Consider the following 7855-nt stretch of genomic DNA (forward strand, 5'->3'; position numbering starts at 1 on the left):
GGGCAGCCCAGGACCTCCCAACACTCTGCCCAGGCTTGTGCCCCAGGGAGGTCACTTCAGTGCTGCCAGCACAGCAGTCTGACTTCACCCCAGAGGTGCACTCCATTGTCTCTTGAAACAAAAAGATGCCAACAACAAGGTAGCAAGGAGAAGGGAGAGGGGTTCTCATGGGATCCCCTCCATTTGCCAGGTAGCGCAATAAATATTACACATTACTTCATATTTGCTTTCTTATCTTTGTACCTCAAAATGGCTTGCAACAATTTAACTCCAACACAAATCGCTTTTTAAAAAAACCCGGATGGACCCGGATGTATGGCAACACGATAGAAAAAGCAGCGGAAGCAGCTCCAAAAGCTTAAGATCACTATTTTGGGGAGAGCTCAAGAATTTGGGTTTGTTCCCAAAGAAATCTCAACAATTTTGATGGGTATCTTAAGGAAAGCTCGACAATTTTGGGGTCTTCCCTTAAAAAGCTCGACAACTTTTTGAAATGTGGCAACCCTAGGGAATGTCTCCCATATATATTATATCTTTAGTGGAAAATCTTTAGGTGGGGATTTAGGAGACCCCTAAATAGCCCAATAAGGCCTGAGCATGATCAGTGGATATGGAATGGCTGGCTGGCCAGTCAATTTTTGCTGGGAGGGAGGAAACTGTGCTGAAAAACAAATTGGATAGAGTAGCCAGAATCATGAAAAGGCAACAGTCTAACACTGTTATCCCCAACTCTCCCCCTCTCTCAAATGCTTATTTGCAAAAATATTAGAGACGGGAGATTGTCTGCAGTGTCTCACCTTGTTTGCCCCTCTCAACAGTGAAGGAAGGACTTCCACCAGAAACTTGGCCTTCAGTTAGAGTACCAAAGCATTAATCTTTTGAGCAGGATAAACATTTCAAGTAAGCAGTGGGGAGAGGGGAGAACGCTGTACACACAAGAGGGTGTGTTTCATAAGCATGAGAACAGTGAATCCTTGTGAAAATAAAACTGGCAGAATACTGCCAATATAATTGTTTGCCTGAAAGAATCAAGAGCAATGGCAGTTGTATAAGGCAAATTCATTTTTGTGGACTGACCAACTGACGCGCACAACTTAGGTCCATAAATGATTTTTTTTTAAAGTATTGCTGTTGTTTTGAGCTCGCCTTATCTTCAGTCTGCCCTGTGTTGTTATGTCTATTAACAGGCCTGGTACGTAAATACATTAGAATTCAATCTCTTCTTTCTAATTCTGCAAACAAATTTTTACCACACAAGTGAAACAGCAGCTTTTGATCCCCATAAGGGGTAGCTGCATATTCCTGCATTGCAGGGGGTTGGACTAAATGACCCTCAGGGTTCCCTTCCATCTCTATGATTCACTGTTGTCTCAGTAACACCCAGTGTAATGTTATGAACACAACTGCCACCAGCAGTCTTTCTTTTTTCAATAGAAGAATTTATCCCTTTCACATGGAAATCCAGCACACAATCCCATTTAATTATCCTTAAAAGTCACTCAGAGTCACTGGGTAAAACAGATGAGTTAGCCAGAAATATAGGAATAAACAGGTGCTGCTTCAAATCCAAAGGGGAGCCTTCCTCCCCTGCTCTCCCCTAATGTAACTCCTGCTCTGCATCACCAAGACTGGGTATAAAAAAACAAAATGGGAGTTACCACTTCACAGGGTGGAGATGATAAAAACAAAATTCAGGCTCATATGTCCCATACCTATCTGGAGTCAATTTCTTCCTAATCCCAATAATTTCAGCTGGTGAAATCTTACAGTGCAAAGAGTTAAAGGACAATGCTGTTGTTGCATGCCGCCAGAATCTTAAAAGCAATGAAAAACTCCAGGCGCTCACCCAGGGTTTGGTTTGCTTGGCTCTTTCAACAATTTGAATCCTTGTTTAGATTTTAATAATTGCTGGATTCAGGAATTGGAAGGTGGCTCAGGTATACATCTACCCGCCCGCACTCCCCCCCCCAAAAAAGAAACCTTGTAACAATGCTTTTTTGCTCTTGTGGAGATGTTATCTAGTGGCATAATTACTAGTTTTTGCACTTGCTGCTTAGCTGTGACATGTAAACCTAAGAGATATTCAAATGTTCAGGAAACTAGCTGCACCACCTCATTATGCACCGTGAAGATTACATATTTGAAGGTAGTCTGGTGTCAAAATCACCCTGCATGTGCAGGGTTGAGGAGGCAGATTATACTTATGATTCACATAAACACTGTATATTCAAAGCACCCTTATACCACTTTAACAGTCATGGCTTCCCCCAAAGGATACTTGGAACTGTAATTTGTTAAAGGTGCTGGGACCCATCTTTTGAGGGGTCTCCTATCAACTCTTGGCACCCTTAACAAATTAGAATTCCCAGGATTCACTGGGGAAACTATTACCATTCAGAGTGGTATGGTGAGTGTGGCCATGGTTATATAGGGCATTCTGCACCAGAAAAGTGATCACACACCACCTCTAGCAGCAATTCCAGATCTGTGCAAACCGTACATTATCGTTTTGGCCTTCTCAATGCATGAGCATCTACAATTAGGAGAAAATACAACTCTGTATCTCATTTCAGTGTGAAAGTGTCAGAGTTCATTTTATTTCAAAACATTTATACCCTGCTTGATTAAAAAACAACAAGCCTCAAAGCAGTTTCCGCATGTTGAGAATCTGATTTAAGATAGGTTTAAGCTTGCTGGTGCTTCTCGTGAATTCTCTCACACACATCATGGATGTTGGCTTACATTTTGTATGTTCCATATTATTTTATAGATACTATTTCTGCAAGTTTGCCATGGCCTTTGGACAGAACAATAAACTTATGAACAGAACTGAATTAAAGGGTGTTGACAATATTGCAGCAACGGTGTGACTAAGGCAGCTTTCGGTGTCCCTAAATAAAGAACACACAGGCGGGAAATGCACCGGGAAGGCAGGAATACAGAAACCCTACTGGTCCATTAGCTCAGCCTGGAAGGGGCTTTCCAGGGCTTCATAATCTCCAGGGTTTCTTCCCAGCTCAACCTGCAGATGTCAGGCACTCAACCTGGGACGTCCCGGATGCCAAGCACCTTCGCTATAGCCGTCACCTCGAACCCACGGAGGCGTAAAAAGCAGTGCAACAGTGAACTGCCGTGATACCCGCCGATTAATCCATTTTTAACCAAGCTGTGGCGAAAGGTCCTCGCGCTTGTGACACCTACTAACAGCGAAAGGGGGGGGGGATCCTAACTTGTCAAAATCCAGAAAGCGGTAACGATAATGGCCGAGGGCAGAAAACTTCGCGTTCTCGACGCCTCACTTTTAATATACGGATACAATGCAAAGAACGTGCAGGCGGCTTTCCAGGCCGAAGGACGAGAAGCCACAGGTAGGGAGAGGCACCTGCGTAGCCTCTTGGCACGTCTTCTCGGCCCGTTGCAACGCCCTGCTACTTATAGGGCGCTATTTTCACCTCCCGCGCTCATTGGCCGCCGGGCCTTTGTGACGCCACAATCGCACCCAGGGCAAAGTTCCACCGCCCTCCCTTTCCCCGGGAGAGCGAAACTAGGCTGGGCGGCTGGGCGGCGATCCAGCAGGAGGCGGAAGTTGCTGCCTCCGCTTCGCCGGCGCGCAGCTTCTCGGGCTGAGCCTCCCAGCGAGACCGCCCGGCGCTTCCTGGCGGAGGAGCAGTTGCTGCTCTGCGGCCTCCGCCACGTGGCGTGGAAGTTATGCCATTAGGACTCGCGGGGCCCGCGGGCAAGAGCAGGCACTTGCGATGGGGGCGGCTGACTAGTTTTTCGATAATAATAATAATAATAATTGTTCTTGTTTAATGTTTCAACAGCCACCTGTAGGGCAAATTCAGCTAGCCTCATAGTTCTGGTGGTGGCAACAAATGCTGCCTCTTATCCATGGGTGTAGCGACGGGGGGCAGCTGCCTCCCTTCTTAAATCAATCAAAATCGATACAAATCTGAGGTTCTGCCCCCCCCCCATAACAAAAATCCTGGCTACACCCCTGCCTCCATGAAGCGTATAACCTCACAGTGAGGGGGGGGATCTCAAAAGTGAGACTGCGAAATAGATATTTCATCCATCTTCGTGCTGAGAGAAAAAATATTTGTACTCTGGGCCCTGCTTTATAGATGGGTACTCGGAACAGCAATAATTACAGACAAAGGTAGCTATGTCTCTATTGCCAGCTCCATTTGAATTCTATCGGAGAGCTCCACTTTTTCTGTAACCTCTTCTGATTCTTCCCCTGGCCCATCTTCTGTTTTTTCCTCCTTCGCCTTTCTCTCATGCATGATAATTATATGATGGACTCTATAGGAAGAAATCAGGTTTTTATGCTCTGTGCCACAATAAACACTGTATTGCTGATTAAATACAAAGCGAGCAGTCACTGCCATAAATGCACATGGAGGTGAATTCCTCTACATCATCCTACAATCAACTGGCACACAGTGTTCTAGCTCAGATTTATGGCACTTGCTTTGCATACAAAAGGTCCCAAATACAGTCCTTGGCATCTCCCAAGTAGGACTGGGAAAGGCCCCTCTGAAACTTTAGAGAACCACTGCCTGTGTTGACAGTACTGGAGTAGATGGTCAGAGTCAAACGTAGGCAGCTCCCCATGTTCCACACAGTCCTGTCTATATAGTTAAACCCTCCTTATGGCATAGATTTGGGCTGATGGAAGTTTGTTTCTTTAAATATCACTCATCGCATGCTCCTTGTTCATAATCCCTTTCTTGGGCTACACAGTCAAGCTGGAGGGAGCTGGTGGATTGGGTTACATGAGACATGTAGGGAAATGGTTCAATGGGTCTTGTTTATGGCACGGATGTGGTGATGAATTCTCAAGTGCAAGCATTCTTCATGACAACCTCCAGAGCCACACCTCTGCAGCCATGCTTCTAAGGCAAAAAAAAATTGTAAGGAAATTTTTGACTAATGCAGACATGGCTTCAGTTCAAAGCCAGGTGTTGTTGTTTTTCACCCCACTTTAGATCACATCCAGATGATAATGGTGATTTGTTGCATTTTTTAAAAAAGCTTTTATTTATGTATAGCAAAATAATAATAATTACAGAAATTTAAAACAAGCACGCCACACTCTATACCCCTTACTACCCCCTTATAACATGTCAGTAGTACAGGTTAATGAATATTAATATATTTCCACTTCCCTTCACATTTATTGCATTTATTAATCTCTTCCTACGTAATCTGTCAAAACATGTACAAATTGAATTGACAGGCTGGCCAGAAAACTGCCAGCTTGGCCTATGTGCCTAAGAGAGCTTTGATACGCAGAAGTCATTGGATGCAACCTTTATGGAACAGCGTGAAACAAGTTAATCGCTGTAGATAAAACTGCTGTTAATAGAACACCTAGAATGGGGGGTAAAGGTAAAGGGACCCCTGACCATTAGGTCCAGTCGTGACCAACTCTGGGGTTGCGGCACTCATCTCACTTTGTTGGCTGAGGGAGCCAGCGTACAGCTTCCAGGTCATATGGCCAGCATGACTAAGCCGCTTCTGGCAAACCAGAGCAGCACACGTAAACACCGTTTACCTTCCCGCCGCAGCAGTACCTATTTATCTACTTGCACTTTGACGTGCTTTCGAACTGCTAGGTTGGCAGGAGCAGGGACCGAGCAACGGACACTCACCCTGTCGTGGGGATTCGAACCATCAACCTTCTGATCGGCAAGTCTTAGGCTCTATGGTTTAACCCACAGCGCCACCCACGTCCCAGAATGGGTAGTAGCCACTGTCATTTGACTTCAGTGCCCATCAGCCCTGACCATTTGGCCATTCTGGTTGAGGCTCATGGGAACTGTAGTCCAACATCTTGGCTACTGCTGAGCTAAAGGATATGCAATACATGTACAGTAGTTGAGTTTCAAATCCCATCAACCTCAGCCAACATGAGCCAAAGATCAAGGATGTGGAGTGTTGTAGTCCAACAACATCTGGAGGGCCACAAGTTAATACACACCCCCTTAAAAAGTTGGCAACTCTGTTCAAGGCAGCTTCTGACAAAGCACACATTTCATGAACTAAAAGTGCCTTTTAAAAATATATCATTAATGTGCAGGAATAATTGCCAGAGTAGGCTTCCAGAATATGATCTAACAAAGTTTAGACAGGAGTTGCTAGCCAACACTCCACTGAGCCTTTCTGTTTACCTTTCCTGCTATGAATCATAGCTAGTTCCTCCAATTGCCACAGCTGTGTACCTCAGATTGGGTGCGTCTTAAGGAGGCAGTGAGTAAACCGTCTGTTTTAGATTACCTCATAGCTTTCTGTTTCCTGGTGAGAAGGTACCTGCACACTGCCTTTTCCCCTGCCCTCCCCCTCACCATGTAATTGGGGTTTTGAATGCTTCTGAAACACTGCTGTGAAAGTCCAAGTGACTGCTTATGTAAGGAGCTGCAGAGCATATAGAATATATAGCATATAGAATGCCCAACTTCCTTAAGTACAAGACATGCTGTAGCCACAGTGATAATTTTGCAGTTGCCAACTTCTTAACTGGCTCTGCTCCTGTGCCTTTATCAGCAGCCTGTTATGGAAATTCAGCATGAAGTGTTTCACTTCACTGTAGGGGAAAGCTTCAGCTGCTTAATCTCTGCATGCTGTGGCACAGGAGAAGGACCAGTAAAAAAAAAACACCACACACCTTGAGAGAGAGAATAGGTTCAGGGACAATTTGAACCTGGAAAAAGCTGCAGTGGGCAGGATTAAATATTCCCGTCCTCAAGCAATGTCCCTAATGGTCCTGTCCTCAAGCAATGTCCCACAGGTCATATTTGTATTTGTGGGAGAGATACAATTGCAGATATTTATTTGAAAGATCTCCAGCATGGATGATATGTCAAAGGACAGTCTCTTCAACCACCACCTTCTGAACAGGGTGTCAAAAGTACTGAGTTTGCTATTGTTTCCACCATGATTGACTTGTCATGATCTCAGATGAGCTTCTAGCATGCTAAATACTGTGTACCTGCTGCTGCCAATTTGTGACTGAGGTCATTGAGCATGGGTAAGATCGCACTTTTCCACCATTATTGCTCTGTTTGTGGGTTAAGAATATCAGTTCCATATAGCTCTAGCAGTTTTCTGTCACCACCTCCTCAGTTATGCAACTGTTGCTCTGTGACCTGAACTTCCTTCATCTCCTATGGTTTGGTTAGTAGAGGCAATCACCATGGCACTAGTTCTGTGTGGCATAACTTGCTTGACCTCAGAGTATCCTGGCAAACATCCTGTGCCTTCCAGCAAGTCAAGAAATTCTACTGCCATTAAGATCTTTATCAGGTTTTGTGTCTGTAGGGTTTTCAGTCCCCAATACTGGCATAGCTGATGTTCCTGCCACATAGAGACTGGAGGCTAGCATCTTTTTTTGTACCTACATTGGAATGCACACTTTCCTGTCATCCAATATGGGTGGCTCCCATATCCTATTCTGTTGATCCAGGTGATACTAGTCTTGTGTCCCAGGCTGTTCTCTTGTATTGTCTCTCAATGATGTTTACCTTTGCTGCAATACCAATATTTATTCGTTTTTCTTGGGGACTTTTCATTCATTCAAAGTATTTATACCCTACTCTTTAGCCAGAAAAGCTCCCAGGGCAACTTGCAAATCAATAAAAAATAGCACAAGTCTCTTCTCTCAGTCTTGCAATCTAATAACACGTCACAAAAGGAAAAAGAGAATAGGGAGGGGAATACTTCCTCTGTTCCAAAATCCTTCTTCAATATTTTGGCTAGGAGTAGCATTGCATCTGAGGGTGTTTCCACACTGTCGCTGTTTTGGGGTGTGGCTCAATCACATGTTGGCATATTCAAATTTCAATGGCTTGGG

At 44.6% G+C, this 7855-nt stretch overlaps 1 long non-coding RNA gene across 1 annotated transcript; it reads right to left on the reverse strand.

Annotated features, from left to right (window-relative positions):
- Positions 1-1460: 1460 nt before the first annotated feature.
- Positions 1461-3426, reverse strand: LOC309528905. The gene is made up of 3 exons (XR_014217976.1): positions 3317-3426; positions 1713-1762; positions 1461-1628 (listed from the first exon to the last, which is right to left on the reverse strand). It is a non-coding gene; the product is annotated as an uncharacterized lncRNA (long non-coding RNA).
- Between the last annotated feature and the right edge of the window lie 4429 nt (positions 3427-7855).

This window comes from Podarcis vaucheri, assembly GCF_965113315.1.
Source record: "Podarcis vaucheri genome assembly, chromosome: 3".
Lineage (NCBI taxonomy): Eukaryota > Metazoa > Chordata > Lepidosauria > Squamata > Lacertidae > Podarcis > Podarcis vaucheri.